General features: G+C 42.0%; 1 long non-coding RNA gene across 1 annotated transcript; it reads left to right on the top strand.

The window, feature by feature from the left end:
* Positions 1–12,532: 12,532 nt before the first annotated feature.
* Positions 12,533–14,110, top strand: LOC135096882 (uncharacterized). The gene is made up of 3 exons (XR_010265130.1): positions 12,533–12,669; positions 13,419–13,537; positions 13,956–14,110. It is a non-coding gene; the product is annotated as an uncharacterized LOC135096882 (long non-coding RNA).
* Positions 14,111–17,301: the final 3,191 nt, after the last annotated feature.

A 17,301-nucleotide genomic window follows, 5' to 3' on the forward strand; every position in this document is an offset into this window, starting at 1 on the left:
CACAATAACATTACTGGCGATTGTCTCGACCAAAGAAGTAACGGACAAAGTGGTTCTCAGAGTGGCAGACGACTAGCTGTTAGTGCCGAGTCAACACGAGTCTTAAAAGAATATTCGATATATTTACAAATAAGAACGGTGGCTGGATGGAGATAAATCTTGAAGTATTTAGTAAACTGCTTCCTAAAGACAGTTAATTCTTATCTATTTACTTTTATTTATTAGACAGTGGCCATCGTCAGTGTGAGTGTGGAATGTTGAGTGGTGTGGGACATGAAGCCTGAACTGGTGGGTATTATTCTGGCACACCACATTTCAGGCATACATGTTTTATTCAGGGACTGCCTCGTGTGGAACTGACGACTTCTGACTGTAACTTTCTTAACGCTCTTGTATTGTTATGGTGTTGATATGATGCAGTGCGATTTATTACATCACGAGAGAGGCAACACGTTCTACAGGGCAAATGTCAGGGAGTGGTGTTATTCGGTAACTCCCTTTAAAACTACCACTACAAAAAAAATGTTATCTGTTAAGAAATAGTAAATGCTACATATATATCATTTTTAACATTAATATACTCGTATATCAGTTACCTATTCAGTATTACATGTCAGTTACCTATTCAGGATTACTAAAAGGAATGTCCGTAATAATTTTGGAAAGGATCACGAACGGCATTTTCTTCTGTGAGATGGAACGCAGCAAAGCAGCGAGCAACACTCCCTCAACGTCCCTCGTCTTATCCACACAACTGACGCTGCTACTGAATATAAGCCACGCACAAGCAACAGCTCGTTAAATGTCTGTGCTCGGCTCTCACGCACCGCCTCGCCACACACGACGGCCTGATGAGGCGGACTACTCATCAAGGGGAATCATTAACGGACCCCCAACCTGCTCCACGCCTCGCACCTTCCCCTCCCACCTCACCCTGCCCCACGCCTTGCTCCACCTCCCTCCTCATCCTGCCCCACGCCTCGCACTTCCCCCTTCCTTCCCTCTCACCCTGCCTCACCCCACGCTCCTCCCTCCCTTCCCTCACCCTGCCCCACGCCTCGCACCTCTACCTTGAACGTCACATCAAATATAACATGTAATCCACACTTAACCCTTTCACTGCTATGGCTTCTTCCAAGCTGAATAGAATGGTCTTGTGCAGGTTCAGATCAGACGTACCTTCCAGACACACACTTACTGCAATGATGATTAAATGTTTTGTGTTATTCACTTATTTATTCTTTTCTGGCACAAATTCAGATTATACTTTGTTCATTAATGTTTAGTTATTTATTGTTCAGTGCATTCATGTTTAATTTCTGGCTAGGTAAATTGCCTGTGGTGACATGTAAGTGTCATTAGGGGATAAAGGGGTAAATTAAAGTAGCTTCTGATATCAAAACGCCGCCATCCTCTTTTGCAGTGGATGTAAAACTGACACCCCACAATAACAATACACACAACTCACACAGTCTCTATGGATCCACGAGTTTCAGTGAATACGAGCCTAGCAAATCTCTTTACATTCAAGAATAATTGTTAGCACATTATTCCCAGCGTTCCATGTGTGCAAAACCACTCACGGGAACCAATCCAAGAGTATTCAGCTGGTTCTGTGTGTGTGTGTGTGTGTGTGTGTGTGTGTGTGTGTGTGTGTGTGTGTGTGTGTTAGAAGCTTCGAGAAGATAAGGGAATAGAGTGTGACAAGAGTAGCAAGCAATGCCCCTCCCCCCTTTCTCTCTCTCTCTCTCTCTCTCTCTCTCTCTCTCTCTCTCTCTCTCTCTCTCTCTCTCTCTCTCTCTCTCATTTTTTTTACACTTCTTCCACCTTAATTCCTCCACCCAGTCCTTCACGTCTCCCTCTCCTCCCCCCTCCTCCCCTCTTCTCCTTCCTCTAACTTTTCCCCCCTGATATCCCCTTCTCTCCCTCCTCTCTCTCCTCTCTCTCTCTCTCTCTCTCTCTCTCTCTCTCTCTCTCTCTCTCTCTCTCTCTCTCTCTCTCTCTCTCTCTCTTTCCCATCCCTTCCTCCTTTTATCTCTGAGTGTTTGTCATTTACTTGTTTGAATTTTTTGTTTCGTCCTTGCTTGTCTCTCTCTCTCTCTCTCTCTCTCTCTCTCTCTCTCTCTCTCTCTCTCTCTCTCTCTCTCTCTCTCTCTCTCTCTCTCTCTCTCTCTCTCTCTCTCTCTCTCTCTCTCTCTCTCTCTCTCTCTCTCTCTCTCTCTCTCTCTCAATATCACTGCTACTATTACTACTACTGTTATTATCATTGTTATTATTGATGTTACTACTACTACTACTACTACTACTACTACTACTACTACTACTATACTACTACTTCTACTACTACTACTACTTGTGACCTCACTTGACCTGACCTGACTTGGCTGAGAAGGTTAATCACTGAGGCGATCACGTGGCCTGCCTCCTCCTCCTCCTCCTACTACTACTTCTACTACTACTACTACTATTACTATTACTACTACTCCAACCACCGCCATTACTATTATCAATACTATCTTTTTATGAGAGAGAGAGAGAGAGAGAGAGAGAGGAGAGGAGAAGAGAGAGAGATTTTGTCCCATGAATCAACATATATTTCTCCTCCTCCTCCTCCTCCTCCTGCTCCTCCTCCTTGTCCTATTGGCCAATGGTATCACGGCACGTCACGGTGGTGGTGGTGGTGGTGGTGGGATAGCAGGCAGGCTGGAAGGGAGACCTCATCACGGCTCACTCCTCAGTTCATACTTGACCATCGCGGTGGACTGTGAGTGTAAATACTATAGCTGGGTTTATTTTACTTCAGTTTTTACGTGTACAGGACAATACAGCGGCGCAGATTGTGTTCCTATGGATTTTTTTTATTACTGTAGTGTTGGCAGCGTGTGGAGTGTGGCAGAGTGAGTACTGTTCGTTAAGTATCTCTCTACTCTGGACATATTTTTTCCCTTCCCTCCTCCCTCCCTTTCTTCCTTTCTTCCTTTCTTTTTATTTTCGTTTCTTGTGTACTGGTATTGGTGTGGTTGGTGGTGATGCTGGCCGAGGTCACGGCAGGGGCTGGGCTCTGCAGACAAAGGGATGATGGTTGACCTCACTGCACGACGCAATTTGTGTTGGGGGGAAGAGAGAGAGAGAGAGAGAGAGGAGAGAGAGAGAGAGGAGAGAGAGAGAGAGAGAGAGAGAGAAAGGAAAACAAATAAAACCCATGAGTAGAAGGAAAAAATAGGGACGGGAGAGACAGACGCAGCGGAAAAAAAAAAAAAATATATATATATATACTCGTATATATATTATATATACAATATATATATAATATATATAATATATATATATATATATATATATATATATATATATATATATATATATATATATATATATGTATATATGTATATATATATATATATATATATATATATATATATATATATATATATATATATATATATATATATATATATATCACAATACTGTTTCTTTTTCCCTTCTTTTTTCCCTTCAATACTATACTGCTTGGGCACACACACACACACACACACACACACACACACACACACTGTTTTTTCGCACATTCGTATCCCTTCTTGTTTGTTTAGTCCTTCCATCTCTTGTGAACCTTGTGTGTGTGTGTCATCCTATCTCTTATTTGTAAATTCTGTCCTCCTTTCAGCTCAGTGTGTGTGTGTGTGTGTGTGTGTGTGTGTGTGTGTGTGTGTGTGTCAGTCGGAGTGTAGTCAGCCTGCCGCCTTCTGGAAGCTTGTGCCTCCCTTAATCACTGGGTAATTAAAATTTGCCTTCCGCTGCCACCACCACCACCACCAACAGCCAGCCACCCGACCACCGTTTGTTAGGTAAACTCTGCCGCCACCACCAACAGCCACCCGACCACCGTTTGTTAGGTAAACTCTGCCGCCACCACCACCACCACCACCACCAACAGCCAGCCACCCGACCACCGTTTGTAGGTAAACTCTGCCGCCACCACCAACAGCCAGCCACCCGACCACCGTTTGCTAGGTAAACTCTGCCGCCACCACCACCACCACCACCACCAACAGCCAGCCACCCGACCACCGTTTGTTAGGTAAACTCTGCCGCCACCACCACCACCACCAACAGCCAGCCACCCGACCACCGTTTGTTAGGTAAACTCTGCCGCCACCACCACCACCACCACAGCCAGCCACCCCGACCACCGTTTGTTAGGTAAACTCTGCCGCCACCACCACCACCACCAACAGCCAGCCACCCGACCACCGTTTGCTAGGTAAACTCTGCCGCCAACCACCACCACCACCATTATCCATACCATTACTACTACTACTACTACTACTACTGTTACCACCATCACCGTAGCTATTGCTATTACTGCTTCTAGACTGGAACAAAACAATAAATACTACTACTACCACCATCACCACCATTACTACTACTACTACTACTATTACTACTACTACTACTACTGCTACCACTACTACTACTACTACTACTGCTGCTGCTGCTGCTGCTGCCACTACTGCTACCACCACCACCACTACTACTACTACTACTACTACTACTACTACTACTACTACAGCCAATTGCTCCAACTGTCTTTCCTTCATTATTACAGAGAGGAGAGAGAGGAGGAGAGAGAGAGAGAGAGAGAGAGAGAGAGAGAGAGAGAGAGACTATAGTATTTCAAACTCACGATGACCCACCAGGTGTTGTCCGCTTTATTGCCACATATTGAACCAAACATTCACTAATAAACCTGGTAACTGTCCACTAACCAGGGTATATTAGCATGAAAATGTTCTAAATACCTTTTGATTTTTGCATTAGATAGTAAGTGATATGACTAATTGTTATATATATAAAGAAAAGAAGATACTTCATGAAAAAATGTGGCATATCAGGTCAGTTGACGTTGCCACCTGCTCCCGACCCAGAATCTAACGGGAGTGGGTGGGGGAAGGGTCGCCTCGACACAGGTGTGCGACTGAGTCATTCACCTCTTGGTAGCCAGGATGGAAGGTCACAGCGCTAACTCCCCGTCCCGCGCTGTGCTGCACAGCCAGGCCAGGGAATTGGTCATTAGGGTGAATAGGGTACTTCATACAAGAGAAGGCCAACCGAGAACCACTTTTACCTCTCACACAAAGCGAGGGAAGCGAACAGCACATGCTACCGGAGTATCTGAAGCAACGGTGAAAAGAATTTGTTCAAAAGATAATAGAATATTACTGAAAAGCCAGCTTCTTATTCTTACTAAGAAGTACAACACAGGCAAGAAGTACTTCATAGAACACCATCGCCAGGGAAGCAGGACACAGGGTTGTACGACTCCCACCTTACCACTGCCAGTATAAACCCTATTGAGCTAATCTGGGCCCAAGTAAAGAAGTATATTGAGAGAAAAATAACTACAAGCTGGCAGATCTGAAGCTTCTTGTCAAACAGTCCTTGGAGCAAGTCACCCCATGCAACTGGATGAATGCAGTGAAACATACTGACGAGCTTCAAGCAAAAGATGCAGAAATGGATCAGACAGTCGATCGCGTTATCGACTCAATCATCATCACCCCCGAAGATGACACATCAGACGAGAGTGACTCATGAATAAGTAATGTCATCCTGACAGTCAAAAAGCTTCTTTAGAGGATTAGGGCCTCCTGGGGACACCTCGTTAAAAAAGACGCGCCTATGGACTTTTACCTCAGTGGTGGTGTGGAAAGAAAGTCTCTTCTCAATCAATCATTTTTAAATAATGCGTTGCAGTCCAGCTGCGAAAACACACATATCATACAAAATATTTGTTATACTTTTGTATTCCATCATATATATCACTTAAACATATCAGGAAAAATAAATATCAGAGTTTCATTCTCTCTTATAAGCACGTGTGGGTGTCTTGATTCTTATACAAAGTCATACATGCAAATAAAGAGAACGGTTGTCTCCGTTTTCTGAGGGGGTGGGTTAGATTTGGCACCGCCGCTCCTTGAAGCGACCAACACCTGGTGGGTCATCGTGAGTTTGAAATACTATAGTGTACGTAAATTTAAAGCTTTCTCTCTCTCTCTCTCTCTCTCTCTCCTCTCTCTCTCTCTCTCTCTCTCTCTCTCTCTCTCTCTCTCTCTCTCTGCTTAATTACGCAAAGCCCTTATTTTTATTTTCTCATTTATCATCATCATCCTTCTCCCTCCTCCTCCTCCTCCTCCTCCTTCAGTATGGTTTTCTGAAGGACAGACTTGAATCTCGACATTAGTTCGGCTTAAGGGTCATTTTCCTTTATTTTTCCTTTTTTTTTCTTTTTTTTCCCTACCATTTATCTTGTATCGCTGGAAACCGTATTTAATTCTCCTTGGCAGGGAAGGAAATAAGTCAATTGCCGGGGGAAAGGAGGTAATGGTCAGGGGAATGGGGAGAGGGAAACTTGGGAGGGAAATATTAGGGTTGTTTTTTGGGGGGGATGAAATGTAGGGTAATTTTTTTTTTTTTTTTTAGCAGGGGAGGGAAAATGTTAGGTGGAAATAAAGCAGGGAAAAATTATTAGGTGTTTGAAATTGTTTTGGTCTCTCTCTCTCTCTCTCCTCTCTCTCTCTCTCTCTCTCTCTCTCTCTCTCTCTCATCTCTCTCTCCTCTCTCTCTCTCTCTCTCTCTCTCTCCTCCATATTCGCTCTTCATACGTGTTCGGTTTTTTCTTTCCTCCTCCTTCATCTCCTCCTCCACCTCCTCCTCCAGTCCCATTACACAACCCTAATTTACGATCCCGTTCAGTACGTGTTGTAATCCGGATACGATTCTTTATTTTATTTTATTTATTTTTTTTTCTTTAACGAGAATGGGAAACAAACATGGATTAAATTTTTTAATTCCTATATTTCAACTTTCGTCCTTTTTTTTTCCATCATTCGTATTTCGTAACATTCTTTTTCTTCTTTTCTCAAGTTTTCTTTCTATTGTTTCCTTGTTTGTTTTGTTCCTGCAGGTACTGAATTTTTTTTTTTGTTTTCTTTTATGTATCGTCTATATCGTAACCATTTTTTTTTTCCTGTTCCAGACTTTCTTTCTGCTCTTATTTACTTTCTTCTATTCTTTTCTACTCTTTTTACTTTCTTCTGTTCTTTTCTACTCTTTTTCACTTTCTATTTTTTTTTACTGTCCTCTGCTCTTCTGCTCCCTTTCTACTTCTTAACCCTTCCTACTTTGTTCTAATCTTTTCTTAACCCTGTCTACTCATTTTTACTGTTCCCTTTGTACTCTTTCCTTAACGAAAGAGAGAAAAAGAAAAAAAAATAGAATGAAACGTAGAAATTTTAAATTGACAGACGAAAGAGAGAAGGAAAGGAAAAAAACAGGATAAGATATAGAATGGAATGCAAATCGGGAAGGGAAATAGAAAGACAAAAGCGGAAGGAAGGGAAATAAAACAGAAAAAAAAATAAAAAAGGAAAAAAGGGAATAAGAAGAGGGAAAAAAAAGAAAGGGAGTTTAGGTTTAGGTGGAAATACCGATGGGAAGAGGAAATGGAGGGAAACGAAGGGAGGAAGAAGGGAAAAAAAAGCGAAGTGTTTGTAAAGGGAAATATTGAGGAAGGGGAGGGAGGGAGGGTATGAAAAGGGAGATCGAAGGGGATGGAGGAAACAGGACGGAAGGAAATGAGAGAGAGAGAGAGAGAGAGAGAGAGAGAGAGAGAGAGAGGAGAGAGAGAGAGAGAGAGAGAGAAAAGAGAGAGAGAGACCTCTATATCCCCATAAAACACACACACACACCGCTCCACCCCATCAACACACAGTCACTCCCAGTATAACTTCCATGGACCACCTCTTCCGTTATCTATCACCCCTTGGCTTGTCCTGGCTTTCCCGCCTCTCCCCTGTACAGTATCTATTAAGGCCATCCCCCTTTTCACCCACAATCTATTCTCCATCACCCTGGGCAGGACATATGGCGGCGCAGAGTCGAACGGCGCTGCGCTAAATGATGATAACCAAAGCAAATGGTGTCTCAGGGATGGACTGGATTAAAAATTTAAGGGCGTTTGAATTTACTGCTCTCTCTCTCTCTCTCTCTCTCTCTCTCTCTCTCTCTCTCTCTCTCTCTCTCTCTGAACAAGTTGCTCTTAAAACTTTTCAATTTTCTCTTTTTCTCTTATCTCCCGTTTTCTTTATTTTTACTTGTTTACATTTTTCTACAGATAACTAGTAATTTTTAAACAGAATAATAATAGATCACATTTACAGTTTGAGAGAGAGAGAGAGAGAGAGAGAGAGAGAGAGAGAGAGAGAGAGAGAGAGAGAGAGAGAGAGAGAGAGGGTGACTGCATCAAGTTTCAGATCCCCCCTTCTACCCCTCCTTCCCCACCAATCACATAAAAATCCTACCCCCCCATTATATTCCCACCCCCCTGCTGTAGTAATGCTATGGCTCCGCACTCATGTTCTGTTGAGCTTCGTGTGTCGAGGGGGTCTCTTATGTATTTTGCACGTAAATGTTCCTAAGAGAAGTTATTAGTGACACGTGAAGGAAAGGTGTGGCGGCAGATGTTACACGACCAGGTGGCGCTAATTAGAGAGAGAGAGAGAGAGAGAGAGAGAGAGAGAGAGAGAGAGAGAGAGAGAGAGAGAGAGAGAGAGAGAGAGAGAGAGAGAGAGAGAGATTTTTTCCTAGGTAACACATGACAGGTAGAAGAAGTTGAATTCTTGGTAAAATTATAACCATCTTGTTAGCGCCGAGTCAATAGGAGTGTTAAAAGAAGACAAGACGAATTTATGAATAAAAAATGATAGGATGAAATGGACAGCCACGTTTACCTACAGGGATTGCGCGCCACGTGTAGGCTTAATGGCTTCCTGCACAAACACTCGATTTTCTTACGTTCGTATGAAACCTATTTGAGAAAGGCGAGGTTTGGACATACACTCAGATGCACGTGGAAATGGACGAAGGGTGTAATAGGCTGAAAGATAAGTGTCACAAGGAAATGGGTGTGGATGGGTACGTATTTAATGTGGCACGGGAGTAATGGGGCTTGAATATGGTGACAGAGAGAGAGAGAGAGAGAGAGAGAGAGAGAGAAAGAGAGAGAGAGAGAGAGAGAGAGAGAGAGAGAGACCGTTTTCATGATAACTATTACTCTCCTCTCCCATCACCATTACTGGATTTGTATTAATATTACATTTGCAAGACAATTGAGCGGCACAGTTTGTGTTGACACGGCTTATTACCGCAGTCTGCACAGTGTCTGCAGTGTGGCAAGCCTTGTAAGTACAGTGTGTGTGTATTACCTGACGTACCTTGTGTCCGGTAATGTCCTTAGGGATCGTGCTGCTTTGCCTTATGTTACTGTCCTTAAACACACACACACACACACACACCACCAACAACAGCAACAAGAACAAGAACAAGAACAACAACGCTGCCATGACCCACCATAGCACCCCCACACGTAGCCATTCGTGGCAAAAACCTTACCTAATTACACATACATACACACAATGCAATCCCTTCTAGATTAGACTTACCTTTAGGATTGTTAAGTATTTCCCCACCCCCTATGTACATTTTCAGTTTGTTAACTGCCTTAATAATAAACCGTTTATTATTATTATTATTATTATTATTATTATTATTATTATTATTATTATTATTATTATTATTATTATTATTATTATTATTATTAATGCACAAGCAGGAAAGAGGAAGAAGAGTTGGGGAGGAGGCTGGGAGGATCATGTAAGGGACGGAAGAGGGAAGACCAGTGGGATAAGGTAATCTATGTTTGAGTAGTACACACACGCACACACACACACACACACACACACACATACATACACTATCAATCAAGCCAGAAAGTAGATATATAGCCTTCAAAATTACTTTAAATAATGACTGAGGAAGCAGCCATCTTTGTTTTTCAGCTGAGGGCCCCGTCCACAGCCGTCATGATGGTTTGGCTCGATTCTAATATTTATATATTTTTTTTATCTCGAAAACTTGTATATTGCGGCTTTTTAAGTGAGTTGTTATAGTTTGTGAAAATATTTAGTGATGTTTTGAGTGTTTTCCCTAAGTGTGTTGAGAGGAATGTGTTGATCATCAGGTGGTTTGTGAAAATATTTAGTGATGTTTTGAGTGTTTTCCATAAGTGTGTTGAGAGGAATGTGTTGATCATCAGGTGGTTTGTGAAAATATTTAGTGATGTTTTGAGTGTTTTCCATAAGTGTGTTGAGAGAAATGTGTTGATCATGAGGTGGTTTCAGCGTAGCTAAGTGTTGCTTTTTTCTGTTATTTATTTATTTTTTTAAGGTCACCCTAGAAAAACAATTATTTCAGCCTCTAGGCAAAATTTTATTGGCTCAAACAATCGTTTATGGTTATTAAAGTGTGTTATGATCCTGATGAGTAGGATATGTGGAGTTTTACAGTGATTTATAGGCGTGTGAAAAGTGAAAAGTTGACATTTATTAATTTTTCATTTCTTTATTTCAACTTGTAACGAACTTTTGATTATTTGTAAAAATAGTTTTCATTTTTTAAAGTGTTTTATATTCCTAATAAATCAGATTTGTTGACTTTACAATGTCTCTTTATCGAGTTTATGTTCAATTTTTTTTATTCTGTTCTTTTAAAATATCTTTATTATTAGTAAGGCTGGGAATGGTTTTATATTCCCAATAAGAGTTAAACTACTTGACAAATCAGAATATATTAAGCATTCCGGCATAGCTCCATTTTTGCGAGGGGTTTAATTTCGCAGTTAATTTCGCAATTGTTGCAGGTACAGTGTTGAGGAAGGGACGCGACCGTCCCTTCCTCAACACTGTACCAAGATCGCCATTACGCAATGTTAACAGCTTAGGAGTTATATATAACAAAATGACGCAAGAAATTTAAAATCCACTTCGTATTTTTGAGTGTGACGTCATCACCTGGACCCGGGACGCCCCTAGTTAGTTAGTTGTTTATTGACAAAAGAATCCTTTTACAAAATAAACAAAGAACAAATAATTGTACAAGTACTTTTGTCCATGAAAAGTCACAAACATGCATTTGATGTAGAGGTGATTCTTACATATTATACGTATATACTCAGTACTTCAAAAATATAGCTACACACTTCCTGTATATAGATATTCTCTTCCATTATGTCATTTATATCGCCAAATCTGAGCATTTGATAACTATTACGTAGATCAGCAGTCATTGTGCACTCTAACAACACATGTTTTTCGGTTTGAACATGAACACCGTCGCACAAACATACTCTCTGCTCAGTTGGCGTTCGACATTCCAGTCTCTATCCGTCAGTGTTCGGTGTGTGTGTGTGTGTGTGTGTGTGTGTGTGTGTTAGATCACCTTATTCTGAGTCATCTCCAGCTTTTGTCACGCCCACACCCAGCTGCTAACTCTGTACAGGGGCCTTATCCGTCCATCTCTCTCTCTCTCTCTCTCTCTCTCTCTCTCTCTCTCTCTCTCTCTCTCTCTCTCTCTCTCTCTCTCTCTCTCTACTTTCCAAGGTCACATAGATGACTAGCCGTGTTCTCAAGAGTGTTTTCCCTGTTCACAGTGTAGAAATCTTGTTAATCTTTCACCAGAACCGTAAAAACACCTTTGAAAATCCACGTCACTTTCGGTAAAGCCTTTTCAGTGTGTGTGTGTGTGTGTGTGTGTGTGTGTGTGTGTGACGGATGGTGGGATGCCCGTCGCCCCGTGCCTGCCTGTGCGGGGTGACTGCATTTATTTTATCATATTCCTGGGGTTAAGTCCTCCCCGACACGCGCGCACGCACCCCTCAGAGGTACCAGGCTCCCTCTTGCTTGCTCCTAGAGAGAGAGAGAGAGAGAGAGAGAGAGAGAGAGAGAAGAGAGAGAGAGAGAGAGAGAGAGAGAGAGAGAGATAAGAAAATGATAGATACTAAGTTTTAAATCATTATTATCCTCTATTTCTTGCTTTATTCTTCTAATTTGCTTATTCCTCTTTCTCATTATATTCGTTTACTACCTCTTCCTCCTCTTACCCTTTTTTTGCCAGAGGAGGAGGGGAAAGAAAGGAGGATGAGGGTAAGGAAGACGAGGAGGAGGAGAAGGAAGAGGAAGTGGATTTTAAATTTCTTGCGTCATTTTGTTATATATAACTCCTAAGCTGTCAACATTGCGTAATGGCGACCTTGGTACAGTGTTGTGCGTAATGGCGATCTTGGTACAGTGTTGAGAAAGGGACGGTCTCTTTATAACTGCACTATTTGAGGGTACCTTTGATAAATAATGACTAGTACGAAGTCTTTTAAATATATCATCTTATTTTACATCGGAAAATATTAGAAATAAAAGGTTTACATTGGAAAAAAGCAAAGAAATAAAGATGTATATAGAATTTTATAGGATTTAGTACCTTAATACACTAATGTAAGATAAACCCGATGGATAATGAATAATATAACATTTCTTAATTATTATAACCTAGAAAATACCGATAAATATATATAAAAAGTAGTGTAATTAGTAAAAAAAAAAAAAAAACCGTCCCTGGGAAGTGAGACAGGCCAGATATTTGCGCTAAAAATGTGAACATGCGGTGTGCTTGTAATCACCTAGCATGCTCGTGTAGGGCAAGGTGCTGGCTGTGACGACTGCCACCACACATACAGACACCCAGGCACACGCAGGCATCACCAAATACGAGAAGGTGAGTGGCTGAGATGGTGCTGAATAAGATACAATACATACTTACTCTTGAGAAATGGTGTTGCTGTGTGTTGGTCGTGCGCGCGCCACACGGAACGCCAGCCTTCTATAGCCAGATATTTTAGACCTCACGTAAATTGCTTCCCTGTGCAGCCAGTGACGCCTCTCTTGTGTTGCCTGTAGTGTGTGTGTGTGTGTGTGTGTGTGTGTGTGTGTGTGTGTGTGCATAGTTACGAGATGAATCTACTTTAAGAGAAGTTTTTTTTTTTTCTCGTTTACACCAAAATCACCCACGAAAATTTTCTGACCTAGCCTTGGACGCGCCCCTGTGGACCTCTCCCCCTGCCCCCTCGTTAAGGGACACTAACCTGACCTTCCCTGCAAGATCATAAGGGATACTTTTAAGCGCCATGTTTATTTGAGAAACGGTATTTTTGTGGGGTAATTTTTTAGGCCTACGAGTATGTTGAGTTAATCTGTATATTATTCTAACATGATTATTTATTTATTGTTTAACAGCACAGCACACGGCATTCAGATGCACCAGTCTGAGTTTTTTGTGTTTGTCTTTGCTCTCCACTTACCATAGGCCTGGGTGGTGCTGCAGTATACCTATATATATCAAGACCTGCAGGCTGTGGAGGGAAGGAGGGAGAGGTAATAAGTGTAATCTGTCCTGTGTTAGGTCAGGTCTGGTCATGTCAGCTTGGATCACACCACAGTTAACTAATGACCTGTCCTTCATTGCAGACGGCAGAGGTCACACAGCAGCTCATCCCACAGCAGGCTGCCCTCCCCTGTGCCGCCACCACCACCACCACTACCAGTGAGGGAGGAGGCAGAGGTACAGCTCACCAAATTGTCAGATGGTAAGTATAAGGGTTGACCTGACCTCACATGACCTCGCATACAAACCCACTCAAACCTAACCTAACCTAACACACCCAAATAATGACCTCTATCTCTCTGTCTCTCTCTCTCAGAGAGAGAGAGAGACTATCTCTCTGTCTATCTCTCAGAGAGAGAGAGAGAGAGGAGAGAGAGAGAATTGTAAGTTTTAAATCCTAGACTCTCTCTCTCTCTCTCTCTCTCTCTCTCTCTCTCTCTCTCTCTCTCTCTCTCTCTCTCTCATTTATTTATTTATTTATTTATTTATTTTGTGTTTATAAATAAATTTATTTATTTATTTATTTATTTATTTATTTATCTAACTATCTATCTATTTACTCCATTTTTCTCCTCCATTCTCATTTCTTCCTCCACCACCTTTCCTTGACCCCTCCGCAGATGGAGAGAAGAATTTTCTCACCTTGAAGATAGAGGAGAAGAGCAAACTGGAGGAAACCAACTGGGAGGAGGAGGAAAAACTTTGCTCCAGTCTAATGGAGAGAGAGAGAGAGAGAGAGAGAGAGAGAGAGAGAGAGAGAGAGAGAGAGAGAGAGAGAGAGAGAGAGAAGGAAAATTCACAGGAGCAAAGGTCAGTCAAGTCTCTCTCTCTCTCTCTCTCTCTCTCTCTCTCTCTCTCTCTCTCTCTCTCTCTCTCTCTCTCTCTCTCTCTCTCTCTCTCTCCCTTGCCCCTACAGATTCCCACGCTGCTGTACCACGGGATGGAGAGTGAGAGAGTGGAGAAGAGGGAGCTGATCAGAAGGGCTGTGGAAGTGGAAGGGTGCCCTGTCCGAGTCCTGCCAGTCCTGTTATGACGTCCTATGAGGTGAGATTGGGTGTGTTGGGGTGTCAAGGGAGTTGTTGTGGGGTGATTTTGGGGTGTTTAAAGGTAATTTGTGTTGGTTTGGGTGTTTTGGGATGTTTTTGGGGTGTTTAAGGGTAGTTTGTTAGTTTATTTGGGTGTTTTTGGTGTGTTTAAGGGTAGTTTGTGTGTTATCTGGGTGTTTTTAACTTATTTTTTAGTGTTTTGGAGTGTTTTGGGGTGTTTTTGGATACTTTGGGGTGCTTTGGGACACTTGAGGTGTCTTATGGTCTTTGGTGTGTGTAATTTTGTTTTTTGGGGTGTTTGGGGGTGTTTTAAGGGTAGGTTTGCTAAGTTTTGGAGCATTTGGGAGTGTTTTGGTGGGTGAAAATGTGTTTTAGTGTTTTTTTTGTGTGTGTTTTTGGTGTGTGTCAGTGAATCAGGGATGTTTTGATGGGTTTGGGGTATTTTGGGTGTTGGGGTGTGTGTTTGGGGTGTTTTGGGTGTGTGTTTGGAGTGTTTTGGGTGTGTGTTGGGGTGTGTGATGTGTTTGGAGTGCTTTGGTAGGTGTTTGGGGTGTTTTTGGGTGTTTTAAAAAGTGTGTGTTGGCTGTTTTGATGGGATTGGGGTGTTTTGGTATTTTTTGAATGTTTAAGGGTGTTTTGGGGTGTTTTTGACACGACCCATTCACACTCATTTTGATTTCTCCCAGCCATCCTCATTCCCCGCACCACTTATAAACCATTTCTGTCTGTCATTCTCATGCACCTCTTCCTCCATTTGCTTTCACTTTCATTCCACAGATACACCTTTCTTGCTATTCTTGCATCATCCATTTTTTCAAGCCTAATCTTGTACCCAAGTGTCACTTTGTAAGTAAGTAAGGTGCTCCATCCCTTATCATCTCTCAAAGCTTCTACTGTTGTGTACCTCGGTGCATTCAGTGCCATCCTTGCTACTCTATTCTGCTATGCTGGCCCACTTTTAACTTACAATTTCACTTCCATTCCATGCAATCACATCCATACCATACATTATACTTGGCACAGCCACACTCTACACTTATCTCACCACATCCTACTTACTCGTTCTCATCCTTGCTGCACTTCCCATTCAACCTACCCACTGGTTCACCAAGCTTATCTTTTCATTCTGTGCCTTTTCACATCCATTTGGACTCATCCACATCCCTAAGTACTTGTATTCTTGCACCTGTTTTAACTCATTCTCTCCGGTTCTCCATACCACATTACTTTCATCCTCCGACCTATTCACAATCATTACCTTACTTTTCTCACTGCTAAACCTAACTCCAAAGTCTTTTCCATATCCATCTACAACATCCAACAAACTTTGGAGCTTATTTGCCGATTTACTCATAACCACACCATCATCTGCATAAAAAAGCACACATCTTATCATTCCCCACACTTACTCCTGCATTCATTCTTCTCATTCTGGCTGCTAACTCCTCTGTATACAAGCTGAAAAGGGTTGGTGACAATGTACATCCTTGCCTAACTCCTCTCTCACTACTTCACCCAGTCTGTTTCTATATCTCCTAGTCTGATTTAGCTCTTGTGTCAACATTCATGTTGTGCACTATGTTGACTATCTTTGCACTCAATCCAATCTTTTCTAAGACTCTACATTCACTCTCTATTCACCTTATCATAAGTATTCTCTGTATCCAGAAAACCTAAGTACAATTTATCTTCATCCCTCTTTTTCTCTCTAATTTAATTCACCACAAACATATCATCCTCAGCTTTCCTTCCCCACAGTAACCATTTTGTTCCTCACCTGAAACTTTCAGCATTCTCAGTCCATTTACACAATCTCACTCAACACTGCACTGAACACTTTCTTCCCCTACTGTATTCACTAATGCAACCGGTTGGTAGTTCTTCAACTCATTCATTCATTCCACATTCTTGGTACTCTCTCCTCCTCCCACACCTAGTTAAATACCTCAGTCATCCTGTCAATCATAACTTCCACTCCATTTTTATACATCCTATATAGGGTATCTCATCTGCTCCTGCTACCTTCCCATTTTTCTACCTTTTCAAACATTTCTCCACCTCCCTGCTGATTCTTTCATCCAGTTCATCTGCATTCTTCCTCTCCAGTGTCACACATATTTCTCTCACAGCAAACACCTCACCTACACCACCCACTTCTTTCCAGAACAGTCTGATTGCCTCCCTGATTCCTTCCTTCTTTGTTATAGCTTCACCATTTACTTTCAGGCTTTCCTCACCAACACTGCCTGACATATTCTCACTTCTCATGAACTTGTACCATTCACAGCCACCTTTCATGCCATTCTCCCTTAAAGACACAATCATATCCCTTTCACACTTCACTTTTGCCTTTATTATCATTCACCTTGTTAGTTGCTGCTGTTTCACATATGCTCCCCATGCATTCTGATACTCATCTTCTGCCTCATCACTTTCTTGCCTCTTTTTCCTCAGCCATCTACACTCTACTCATTCTCTTTTGCTCCTTCCTAGCCTCTCTGATTTTTCATTCCAGCATGGTTCACTTACTCTCTTTTTCTGCCTACTCTCACAAACCCTATCAGGTTCTCAGCAGCACTCTGCATGTCCTCAACCAGTTTCTCATTCAGGTGCTCCACATCATGCACACTTACATCATGCCAGCTTCTTTCACTCAGATTAACCTGAAAGTTCCCTCACCCTACATCTCCCAATCTCTATTTCCTTTTCTTACTTGCCACTTTCACCTCATTCCCACCATGCACCAGGTACTCAACAACCAGCACATTGTGATCAGACACGATATCAACCATACTATCCTCATCTATCCACATGTGTGACAATTTCACACATTCTTCCATTCACCAATGTGTAGTCAATAGCTGATTCTTGTTCCCTACCACTCCAAGTCACATGTTCCTCAGCCAAGGTAACATTCAGA

Source organism: Scylla paramamosain, unplaced genomic scaffold (assembly GCF_035594125.1).
Source record: "Scylla paramamosain isolate STU-SP2022 unplaced genomic scaffold, ASM3559412v1 Contig8, whole genome shotgun sequence".
NCBI classification, from domain to species: Eukaryota; Metazoa; Arthropoda; class Malacostraca; order Decapoda; family Portunidae; genus Scylla; species Scylla paramamosain.